Source organism: Podarcis vaucheri (genome assembly GCF_965113315.1).
Source record: "Podarcis vaucheri genome assembly, chromosome: 1".
Taxonomy (NCBI): Eukaryota; Metazoa; Chordata; class Lepidosauria; order Squamata; family Lacertidae; genus Podarcis; species Podarcis vaucheri.
Window position 1 is genome coordinate 91,280,963 of NC_138759.1, and position 13,581 is coordinate 91,294,543.

Here is a 13,581-nt window from a genome sequence, read left to right on the forward strand (position 1 = left end):
GAGATGTCAGAAAATGTATCTCTCTACTACTGTGATTTCTAGAAGCTGAGCCTAATGTACACAGTGTAGTAGTGTACAAGACCAGGCAAAAGGCAATAGATATGTACCAGCACCTCAGATCTTCAGTTCCGGTATGAATGTCAGTTGCTCAAATTTACATTAAGATCTCATTATATATCACATCTTGCTTCTTTAGCCAAGTAGGATTATTTCATGCAACTAGGCATGGTATTCATGACAGTGAGCTATCCACATTAAGAAGCTCTTAATCCCTTATCTTGTCAGCATGAGAAATGAAAATTGTTAAAGCTCAAGCATCATCCCCAATTTTAGACTGACTGCCCCATGTTGCTAATTGTACTGTAATGAAATGGGCTGCCATCAGACTGAATTAATCAAGTCCCAAGGGAGCAACTTTAAAAAGAGATCAGTCCATGAGAATAAATTTTACATTCTACTCAGTAAATAGGAAATGTGTATTTTTGGCTAGCCAAGGCCATTCAACCAATCTGCATCTAAAAGTCCATAGTGTAAATCAGGGATGGGGAACCTGTGGGCCTCCAGATGCTTCTGGATTCCAACTCCTATCAGCACCAGCCAGGGAACGGGAAGGATGGGACCTGTAAGCCAGCAACATATGGAGGGATACACAGGCTCCTCTTCCATAATTTAAATAATCTGTGGCTCTGTCTTAGTGCAAAGTTCCCTGACTTCAGAATTCAGAATCCAAGCTTATAAACCAACAGCCCTACTCAAAGATTCCAAAATCCTGACAGATAGGCTGTAGGCAGTATTGTGATACTTGGTGCCTACATTAGGTTCTCCAGTGCCATACTTATATAAAGGATTAATTTGTTGAAAGAAGTGGACCCCTGATTCTGTGACATCAGAGCAAAACAGCCAATACAATCAAAGCAGAGAAATAAAAGTTAAGTAAGGATAAATGGAACTCCAGGCCCTTTGGACTGAAGGTTATCTTCTATCAGTATTTAATACAAATGAGAAAGTCTTCTCAGAGTTTCTAGTGGAAGGAGTAAACCCTCAAGATAAGGGACTAGAACTGGGGGGAGGGACTATTTTAACTTTGGATAATTAAATAATCTATGGCCTTTTAAACTGTGGGGAGTGGTTATTTTGTTTGATGGTATGTATTTTTTGTGATTTTATATTGTAAACCAGCCTGTGATCTTCAGATGAAGGGCAGTATAGAAATTTAAAAAATAAAAATAAAATTGTGCTTGTGTTTTATCCCACCCTATCTGATTCCAACTTGGGGCACCAGGCTTGGCCCAATCCATCTTCTTCCCCCACCAAGCTCTATTATGCTCTACCTGTTGCTCTGAGCCCACAGTGAGACCATTCAAATGTAAATAAGTATATTTCCCTCATGCACAATCATGCCAATAGAGAATATTTTGGTCCAGCTGTCACTGACAAGCATCCCACCAGAAAGAGCTGAGGGTGGGGGCAAGCTCTGTTCCGAAAAGTATATTTCAGGTATCCAGGGACCAGGCCATATTCAAAAGGGCACACTTTTAAAAGCAGGTGTTTTAAAAAGGACATACCCAAATGTGCAGAACTTAAATGCAAACTTTGCACTAATTTTCAAAAAATCTGCACAAAGGGACAAAATAGACCTATGATTGAGCACCAGAGAGACTGAAATGGTATGGAGTTAGCTACCCATCCCTCGTCGAGAGAAATGGCACCTCAAGAGTCATAAGAATGTTTTCATTGCCACCAGAGTACAGTGGTACCTCGGGTTAAGAACTTAATTCGTTCCGGAGGTTTGTTCTTAACCTGAAACTGTTCTTAACCTGAAGCACCACTTTAGCTAATGGGGCCTCCTGCTGCTGCCATGCCGCTGGAGCACAATTTCTGTTCTCATCCTGAAGCAAAGTACTTAACCCGAGGTACTATTTCTGGGTTAGCGGAGTCTGTAACCTGAAGCGTATGTAACCTGAGGTACCACTGTATCTATAAAGTTTTGGGCTCTCCTACTTTTGCCTCATGCACCTCTGCCTACGACGCTGTGCTATGAAATGCCACCTCCCATATACAGAGCAGAATAGCAGCAGGAGTCTGAAAAGGGATGGCTTCCAGGGTGGCCATAAAGAAGGAGCCAAAAATAGGTGCACAACAAATAAAGTCCACAGGCAAGGAGGTAAGGAAAATAAATAGGTTGACAGGAAAATAGGTTTCGCAGGGATGACAGAGCTGTCCCTATTAAAAATGAAAATGGACCATTGTGAGTGGAATGGATTGCTACATTAATATTGCATTGAGAGCACCACTAGAGCCCTGTTAATGCTGTCTGAAGAGACAGAGGCCAGGTATCTGAATGAGGTCCACAAATCTATATTTCAGCAGTCTTGACCCCAGTGTGTCAAAGCACAATAGGAACACTGAAACCATGGGTCTCTCAGCAACAAACATAGATGCAATGCATCTGTTTTTCTGCATATGTGTGTGTGTGTCTCACACACACATACACACAAAACTTCCCAGATTCATTGTTCCTTTATAACCTCTATTCTGTACTGTTATTGCACATAATATTCCCCTCATCAGCACTAACTGCACACATCTAGAAGTAATTTACAAGAGAAGTAGGGGAAACGATATGCTTTGTTTCCACACTTAACAAATAAATAGCTGTGAGGGAAATAACAAACCTGTTAGCAATGTGCCACCTGTATTGTGCATTTAATAGCTTGCCTGTTGAGTAGTCAAGTGTGAGTCACAGGAGGAATTCTATGACCAGTTGTTTTCCTGGCTTTAGGTAGGGAAAACTCACTGTTTTCAATGTGTCCACTCTCCCTCTGCAGACACATTTATGTCCCACCCTTTCATTGTAACCAGGGCTGAAACTCTTTATGCTGCTTTGGGGGGGAGGGGGGCTCATTGTCAAATTGCATCATGGATGATGCATGTGGTCCTTCCCTCTTCAATCTAGATTTTATTAAATATTACATTGTACCATAGTGATGTTCAGCTGGCAACTACCGAGCCACTCTCAGGCAAGTTAATGTTCCTTTGACACTAAGGACAATATAGGAGGATTGGATGATGTAGAAGAGATGGCTTAGCACAGGGTTAGAGAAACATTTATCAGAGTACAGGGATATAGTCCAGGTCAATGAAATTGTGAGGAAAGGCTTGGGGAGATTTCAAGAACCAGTTAAAGAAGCCTGGGGGGGGGGCACATTTTGACAAGTGTCATGAGAATCCAGATGGTTTGTTGCAAAGAGGTATCACAAGGATTTGTGAGAACACATAATGCTGGGGAGGGCATGCACAGAGAGAGGAGGGGGAGAGGTTCCTTTGCATAAACAGAAATCTTTGCAACCCAAAGCTACAACCCTATACGTACTGTTATTCCCATTGAACTAAGTGAGGCTTATCTATGAGTAGAGACAGATAAATAGACAGGATTGCATTGTGAAGCTGCAATAACAGAATCATAGAATTGTCCAGGTGGAAGAGACCCTGAGGTTCATATAGTCCAACCCCCTACAATACAGGAATATGCAACCATCTCATACGGGGATCAGCACCACACTTTAACCAACTGAGCTATCCATATTAAGGTGGTCAAAGGCCCTTTAACCTCTATAGTTGGCACCCATGGCTATCCTTAAACATGCTTACTAGGAAGAAATTAGGAAGAAACAATGGAACTTAGGTCCGAAGCTTCCTGCTCTACAACTTTGCCCTGCAGCTCGTGGACAGATGGCCAAAAGGAGATGGGCACATGCTGGAAAGGGAGGAGCTTAGAAGAGCCCTCCCACTCTCCCTTATACAATTGTCATCATGGATAGACACTGAACATTCTAGTAGGGCTATAATTATAGAACAAATAATGTGGGACCATGTAGAATCTTAAGTGTAGGAAAGGCAATTATTATGACTCCCTGATTCACAGTTTCTATGTGCAAATTTGTCAGGAGGATGGCAGATTTCTGTACAGCCATTCAGAATGTATAGGAGCTCATATCTGGGAGCAATTATTACTAGCACATTCATCTGTGAGTGTTTACTATAAATTTGTTACTTAAAAGATGCTTAACCTCTAGTAGCAGCTAGGTATAGAATTCCATTATCACCTAGCCATTTGTCTATGATTTGTGTCAAACCAAGTACGCCAGTGTTCAACCTTCCCCGTTGCTCTTATAATGAAAGTTAGCAAGAAGCGCCTATTACAGTTCATTAACTCCTTTAGTATTTGTTGCTTGTATTGTTTGCTCTTTAGTTCACTGTTACAATTAATATTTAACTTTCATTACGCAAAGGCCACTTATCTGTGTTAAAATTCTATTTGCAGGGTTTCTGTGTCAGAGCTCTTGCCTTGCTGGTTTCATCAGGCACTACTGGCATCTGAAACCCAATTTCCTTTGCTTATCATGTTAATATCACAGGCAAATTTCTGAAAGGTGGCTTGTTATTCTTTCATCTATGTAATTGATAGAGATAGAAAACCAAGAAACCCCACTATTTGCCTCTATAAGCCATTACCCATTGCAATTTTATTTCCAATTTCCAACCAATTTTCCACTCAGCTTGCTGTTTCTCTTTGGTGCTTTTTTATTTATTTACTTTTAATCTGATTCAGCCTTGCCTGTAACTATTTGAAATTAAAGTACAGTGAACACAGTGTGAATAATATTATTTCCATTGGCATTTCTAAGGCACTTGGGTAATGTTATCTGCTCACAAATATCCACATGACAAAATATAACATGGAGCTGGCATTCTAACATCATTTACTCCCAGTTAACTAATTCGTAAAATTATTGAACTAACTCCTGTTCTTCTGTCTAGCATGCCATGCTTGTGAAAAGGACCCCTGCATAACATCAAGGCAGATGGTTACTATAAGGATATTTCAAGGGTTGGAATCAGATTTATTTTAGATGTTAGTAACAATGTAGAATGCATCCTCCTTTTTACTCAAACATTTCTTATTATACGTTCCTCTTCACTATCACAAAACACAGTATTCTTAAGGAAGCACACCCATCTTGGTCCTTCTGCCTAGGCACAAATGGGGACATTTTGTTCCAGAAAGCAGACCCTCCAAGTGTCCCTATCTTCCAAGGACAGTCCCAGAGGCCATCCCGGTTTCTGATTTGATTCAAGAATGTCCCGCTTTTCCTTAGGAAGTCCCTATTTTCATTGAAGAAATGTTGGAAGGTATGGAATGGGATGTCCCTGTTTTCATCAGAGAAATGTTTGAGGATATGAAAAAGCAGACTAAGCTGAGAGTTAATCACCCAGGGCAAAAAAGCAGCAACCAAGTTTCCCCTGGCCTCATTTCATGTGGTCAGTATCTCAGGCAAAATCCAGAACTCAACTATGCAAAATGGGATGGGGTGCACTGGATTTTACACATCAAGACCCTCTTTGAATATGGCACCCCAAGTAGGCATTTGGGGTTGTCAAAGGCAGGACAGTTGGGATGTGGCTGATACAGCTGCTGATACAGCTCAGAGTATGGCAGCTGAAGCAAGCAGAATATAGTTTAAAAAAGATGGGGGGGATGCCCAGTAGCACCTTAGAGACCTTAGTTGGTCTCTAAGGTGCTACTGGACAATTTTTTTAATAATAATAATAATAATATATTTCAACTGCGTCAGACCAACACGGCTACCTACCTGAATAGTTAAATTTGTAAAGTCCTGCCTTGCCTGGTACCCTACTGCAGATCATATGCTAATGAATGTCGTTGTGCTCCTACCTTGCTTCTGGGCTTCTCATGGACATTTGATTGGCCGCTGTGAGAACATGACGCTGGAGTAGATGGGCCTTTTGTCTGATCCAGCAGGGCTCTTTCTATGTTCTTAGGATCCTCTGCTGGAGGAATTCATTCATTGCGAATTCCATTATGAACTGACCTGATTCACACTATCTGGGTTAATGTGTGAATATTGTTATGCTCTGGGTGTTCACACTTCCTTATTCATTTCAAAATCTATATTTCTAGGGATAATATGTACATTTAAAATGTGATTGTAAGAGAAAATGTTTAAATATGCATGTGAATGCATATTTTTTTTGCATGGGTTTATAAATTTAAAAAGCACATTGCAGATTAGTGCAGAAATGAGCTAGAGTGAACTGATGGATAAATACCTGCAGAAGGGTGGAAACTGACTGATGCCCCTCACATAAATAAGCCACACCACCATCAACTGAACACAACCAACCAAGCTCGGGAACCCCTAACTTCTCGCAACATCAAGATCAATAAAAATAAATAAATATGCAAACAAAGGACCTACCCATGTGATGCTGACACAAACCCCCACACTAAAAATAGGCAATAATATGAAAGAAGATCCCCATTTCTCTCCCCGTTCCTCTGCTCCAACTGCAAAATGTCTATGACAGAAGTGTCTCTCACCAAATGTAAATGAACTGTGAAAAAGAATATGAATTGAAAATGGAGACAATAGATGTACTACTTCCTGTTTATCTGTTTGCTTTGAAACACAAAAAACCTTTAAAAACTAATTTTTAAAAGAATGAAAGAAACAGACTGATGCACTTGTCCCTAGGATAAAGTCACATTTGGAAGTAATTCATATGGGAATGCTGATGATGTGGCTTGTATCTGGCATGGAAGAATCTCATTGTCATCCATGTGCAGAACTCTATTTCCCCATGAGATGCTATGTGGTTTATATCTCAGATGCCCAAGAATGAGATATCTATGTCACTGTTCACAGAATCATTGAATTGAATGGGACCCGGCGGTCTCCCAAGTCCAAGTGTACACTGAGATGAGATATCTTGTACAAAAATGCAGTCCTCCTAACAAACATCTGCCCAGCCTTTGAAGGAAATTTCTACAACCATCAACAATATAAATATGTGAGGCAGGGTTGCACTGTCATTTTGGCTCTTGTTGTTGCTATTAAGAAACATATTTTATGGATATGGTAACCATTCAGAGCCATTTTGTTTTCTCTCAGGCACACTGTGGACTGTGGGAAATGTGTTAATTTAACCAGACCATCTGTTCTTGGCCGCCATCCAGGCATGCCCAGATATAGGACCCAAGAGGAGATCCAAGCTAATCTTTCCTTTTAAAAAAGATATAATACAAATGCAGGAGCAATACAGGCTGAGCATTCTTATATCTGCTTTAGAGATCTGTCTGGTGATTTCCTGTTGCAGGTGGAATGCAAAACCCAAAGCCCTCTGTCGCCTACACACTATTGCAATTAGCCATTACATATACCGCAGTTCATGGACACTTTCTATTTATAATTTGTGGAACATGTCTTTCATATTCTTATTTCATTTCTCTTAATAAGAAACCTGTGAGGCAAGTCTTCATTATTCCATTAAAGGTAAGAGACAGCAATATGCTGAAGACCTTCCAAGAAGAAGCAAATTGCTCTGCTTTAGGTCTCTTGCAGTCAAAGGTTTATATTTTAACTAAAAGATTTTTATCGCTGCCATTTTCTAAATGAATATCTTGCTCAGTCCAGCAAACTGCATCAAAGTGCCACCCTACAATCCATTCTACCATGCTAGCATATAGTTTCCTTGGAGGACTATCTATCTAGCCAACCATCCATCCATCCATTCATCCACCCACCCATCCACCCCATATTTTAAACTTATATCACACTTCCAGAAGCTATGCAGATTGGGGCTGTCTTGGTTCTTAGTGGCTACCTTTTAGGTCTATGGACAGAAGAAAACAGCTGTAGTCTGTAATACCATTGAGATTGGTCATTGACTCAAGAGTTTACTAGATAGGCAAATTTTGCTTCCACAGAGTGTTGGTCCCATTTTCCTTTCCCCCATATAAACAAATGACTGCTATTTATTCCTTTTAGACACAGTAAACCGCAATATGAAGGCCATTGTGTGCATGTGGAATATTCAGATATGCATTGAGGCATTGGATTACAGTGGTATTTCAGGTTACATATGCTTCAGGTTACGTACACTTCAGGTTACAGACTCTGCTAACCCAGAAATAGTACCTCAGGTTAATAACTTTGCTTCAGGATGAGAACAGAAATCGTGCTCCGGCGGCGCGGCAGCAGCAGGAGGCCCCATTAGCTAAAGTGGTGCTTCAGGTTAAGAACAGTTTCAGGTTAAGTACAGACCTCCGGAACGAATTAAGTACTTAACCTAAGGTACCACTGTAATGGGATGCTCCTGAATCAGACCATTGTTCCATTGATCTTAGGTATTGTCTACTACACCAACTGGTCACAGCTTCCAGGGTTTCAGGCAGGGATCTTTCTCAGTCCTCCCTGAAGGTGACAGGTAGTGGGAATATAGGGGGGTCTGTATGCAGCACATATGCTCTGCCACTGCAACTCTTTCTCGCCTTCTCTGCAGCAGAGGCTGTCACACTCAGGACTTGCTTAAGGGATTCTTATAGGCATCTGGTTGGCTACTGTAAAAACAGGATGTTGAACTAGATGGGTCTTGGCCTGATCTAGCAGAGGTTTCCCTATGTTCTTAAGATATGAGCCCTCCTTCCATTTGCTACTTCCTTCCATCTGTCTACAACCAAATATGCCACAAGTTGTGTGGCATGCTAATATAAGCAAAGCTGCATTAATTACACCATTAATCCATCAAGACCAGTTCTTAGTCTTCTGACTGGCAGCAGCTCCATGAACCCTCTTGACTTGCCCAGCCCTGCTGCCTGGAATCTTCCAACTCAGAAGAACCAAACCACTTTGGAACTTTCTGCATGGGAATATGTGCTCTGCCACTGTGCTATAGCCCCATCCGTGCAGATTGTGCGTGTTCACCTGCAATCCATCTCTGGCAAATGGCTGCCAGATTCAAGTGTGCATGACAGCATTCTGAGTTTCTCCTCCCTAATCGCCTGTGGAAAGTGGCATGCTGATTCAGCAGCTGTCCTAATAGGAGATCCTACGCTGCCACTTTTCTCATCTTAAAAGCATCCTTGAGAGCATCAGTTGCAAAAACGGAGCCCTAAATTAACAAGAGGCTGCCAGATGTCTTGCAGGCAGCACTCACAGAAACCGTGGGGAGGCTGCATCAACTTAGGTTATGCCCAGTTGCTCCTGCCCTAGAGAGGGACTGTGATGGGGGTGAGGCAATGCTGCCTTCACAGACCCATCAGACCTTCTTTGCTGGTGATATCTCTCTGCAGGACACTATTGCTGCACATTGAAAATTCATCCTATGGGACTGCTGCCATCCTTACCTTAATTGACTCCTTTGGCTCAAATCCTCCAGTCCTGTCTTACCTTGCTGTGCAGGAAAGGTTTTCCTTTCACTGCATTATTTAGTAACAAAGTAGCAGGCTTTGAGATTTGAGATGCTCTGAAGTCTTTGAGCTACATTATTTTGTACCTTGGCTTATTTAAAAGGAGACGGCAATTTCTGCAAGGAGACAGTGATTTCTATGAAGTCCAAGGCAGCAGGAGCACAAGGAGCTATACTTTTTATATATAAAGAAAACTTATCTTGTGTTCATAAAAAGGTGCCAAGCTGACAACAGTTGGAGACTGAAATCCTTTGCTTGTGCTCAAGGCAGGCAGAGAATATCTAATACTTAACTCCCCACAGGGGAATTCTTAGCTCCTGTATTTACCCACTGGAACAATGCATTTCAAATTTCACTGGAAGCCTATGGACAGAAAGGGGGAGAGGTTTTTGAACAGCATGTGCTGCCTGCATTGGTGTCATGCCAAAGTGAAAATGAATATTTGTTTTCAACGTGATTTATTTGTGTGAAATCAAACCACAAAGATATATCACCTCACTCTTATCTCTTGCATTCATTTACTGATGTTCTTACATCCATTTGTTTTCTTATATTTATGTCCCACTTTTCTTGGAATCCGAAGCCACATACATGTGATTTACAGGCAGTCACCCATCCAGAATCTGACCAGACTCAGACCTGCTTAGCTTCAGCAAGAAGGCACAGATTGTGTGTGCCTTCTGTCCAGGGCTTCTCAAACAACCTCCCATTCCACAGACCACTTGAAAATTGCCGAGGGTCTTGGTGGGCTGCTTAATGATATTTCTGCCTCTTGTTTATCTATTGTAGTGCACTGTGCTAGACAATAATGTGTTTTTTTTTTTAAAAAAAGCAACGGAATCCCAATTTTAACACAGTAAAATACAATACGAAATAAAAGAAACAATTAAAATACAATTAAAATCAATATGATTTGGCAACACATTTAAGTACAATATGCACAGACTACTTCAATCAAGCACTTTGTTATCTTACAATGAAAAGCGCTGTCTGAATTTATTGTTTTTGTATTTCATTAACCACAATACAGAACTCTGATAGGAACTGTTTTCTTTTGTAACTTTATTTATACAGGGACAGACTTTGGTCTTTCAGATTTCAGTGGCACCCTTTGTGAGGTCAATTCCACCCCACCCATCCCCACTCTCACCTCCTGTTCTGTTCAATGCATTACATTATAATTGTGGCACCTTGCGGCACCCCCTAGGACCAGCTCCCAGTGTGGCAGAACCGTTCATACCGCCCAAAATATACCTCTGCATTTAAAATAGATTAATTAGAAGATGTGGAGAGAAATGCAGACAGAGACACAAATATCTCCAGCAAAGGAGATCCCAACCCATCATGAGGCAGGTTGTTCCACTGTCAAAGAGCTCTTCCCTTCATCTGAAATTGTGATAAAGTCTCAAGCGTGCTGTGTCACACACTTTTTCTCAGTCAGCCACCAGCTACAATGAAATATCCTGCCTGCCAGCTGTTGGAATTTAGCTACTGTTATTTCCAGCTTGAGGAAGGGTTGCAGGAAAAGAAGACACCCCCACTTTTTTGAGTCCATATATGTTTCCCAGTACTGATACTGAATACTATTACCATTCATCCAGCTATCTTGTTTCCTATTGCCCATCCTTCAGGGCAGATTTTTTTTTTAAATAAAAAAAAAGACATTTTTTGCTGCATGCCTTGCAGGTTTAATTTAGTGGGTGGACAGCAATCCAAGCAAAATGTCTTATAACTAGCCGCATCATAATAGATACCCAGGGGCAGGAGTTAGAACGAAACAGGAAGTGAATGTATTCTGACAAGGTCTTGTTAATGCTGGAGACTTGCGTTTGAATATGTTAACGGGAATCAATAAGTGGCAATGGATATACTGGGAAGACAAAAGGATAAAATCAATTAAAGATGTCATCTCTTTGTAAATTAGAAACATCAGCCATATCCAATGGCTTAAAAATGGAAGACAACAAGAATATTAACAAGCAGCAAGCATCTTGACATGACTTCTAAAAGCTTTCTCTTTGCCTTTTTTTAAGGCAGACTTTTGTGTGGTGGGAAAATGAAGTACAAAGGCATGATTGGCTGAGCATCAGGCTCCATAGGAATCTGGCAAAGGGTCAGGTGGGGCCTTAAGCCATTTTACTGATCCTAATGAAGTGCTCCAAAAATATTAAAACAAAAGAAATAATAAGGCAAAAGGAAGTACGGCTTAGGTCAATCAATGCCTATAGGTCATAATGGCTTCATGTCAGTTCTGGCAGTGGCACCATCATACCAGGCAACTGTCCCAATATTCCCAGGACATTCTGGAATTACAGAAGGCACCGAGGTTTCTGATTGGATCCTGGAATGTCCCATTTTCTCCTTCCAGCATGCCACTGAGCTTGGGGGAGGATGAGCTTGCAGCTAGCACTGGTGCCTGCAGTGCTGCTGCACTCTCACGCTGGCTCCCACAAGAGCTCAGTACTGAAAGACGCGCCATCTGACTTGCACGAGTACACTGCTCTAAAAGGCACGTGTCCCAATTTTCTTCAGCAGAATGTTGGAGGGTATGCACCATCAGGGCAGGACTCTGGGGCAGACATCTAAGGGCCTCATCCAGAAGAATGAGCAGAGGGGCCTCCAATTGCAACAGGGCTGGCTTGCCACACTTTGAAGAAGGGCACATTCTAACTCTAACACTGTAGACAGCATGCAGCTGAACATCTCTTGTTGGAGACCAACAAGAGCAGAAGGCTTCCCTTCTTATGGGTTTCCTGGAAACAGGAAACCTACCATGGGAAGCAGGAATATGGATTAGATTGGCCTTAAGAGTCTCCATATAGTATTAATTCATCCCTCACTGGGCCAGCATTTCAAAAACAGTAGCAAAACAACAGCTGTAGACTTGTTGATTTGTAGACTTCTGTCCAACTGTTACAATCTGAAATTGGGACATTCATCCCATTCAGTGGAACTGCAATATTCTTGAATAAAGGTTAGACACAAGGGCAAGGAAATTCAGGCCTCTCTATTTATCCCTTGGGACAATCCTCAAGTGAAACTCTCTCCTCAGATACAAACCCATCTTCCCATACCACACGTCTCCCCTGCCCTGCTTTGCCTACTCCTCAAATGTTTTTACCTGACTGGAATGTGTTCTTAAACTCTGATAATGCCTCTTGCTGAAAAGGGATTTGCGACTGTTTGTAGAAACTAGCCTACCATAAAAGGATAGAATTTACATTCATTGCCTCTCTTTACCTAATGGCAGAGCCGGCACTGAGTCCCATTCAAAGCATTGTGACAATAATCCACCTGCTGCATCTCTTTTGCTCCCAGACAAATTTTCCATCTTTTCAGAGCTACTTTTAACAGTCACACCGCTTCCTTTCTAATGCATCTGTAGCTTGACAGCATGACATGCATAAACTTGCTGAATCCTGATTCATTTTGACAGGATGTGTAGGGCGGTTGTCTGGGGAAAAAGCCTGGGAATATCTGAACTCGAGAGCCTGGTGGCAGCCTTAGAATTGATGTGTCCTTTTCTCAGGAGTGATTTGAAAATGCTTTGCTCCTGTGGGTTACATCTTTCCTATGTCTGTAAAATAAATTATACAAGTATCTCTGGCACACTTCTGGCATGTGTTTTCAGCCTTATGCAAACGCAACCATTCCCTGACCCTCCAAAGTATACCAATAGTTTGTTCTACGCTTCCTGTATTTTATTCAGAATACTTAGAGGAGGGTGTTGGTAAAGATAGATAGATAGATGATAGATAGAGTGTGTAAGCCCTCCAAGGCTGAGTCTCAGATGGCTTTCAGTAACACTTAATATTTGGTAAGGCCCTTTGGAAGAAGGGGCTTTGCATCACTAGTAGATGGGGATACTTGAAGAACTCAAGTGGGAAATATCAGGCCTCGGGGCCACAAGTGGCCCTCCATTTCTCTCTATCTGGTCCTCAGGACTCTGCTACACTTCCCACTCAGCCACACCCTCTTTCCTGAGGCCACACCCCTCCCTGACTACACTCTGTGCCTTCTTTAAGTGTTTTTGCCTGGCTCCAGTGTGTCACTGAACTCTGATGAAGCCTCTCGCTTGCCTGGAGGGAGGATAGAGAGGGTGCCCTTTTCCCTTTTCCCCATGAAACCCAACTCTTTGAAGCTCAACCAGAGCAAATATCAATCTGTGAAAAAACTGAATTGATGTTTGCTCTAAATAACAATTAAAATTGCTTGGACACTGAGCTTTTAAGTGGAAATCTGTGTCTGAAAAGAGTGGGGCAAAAGGTAAGTGTGGATAACAGAGAGACTAGTTAGGGTGTAAAGTATCC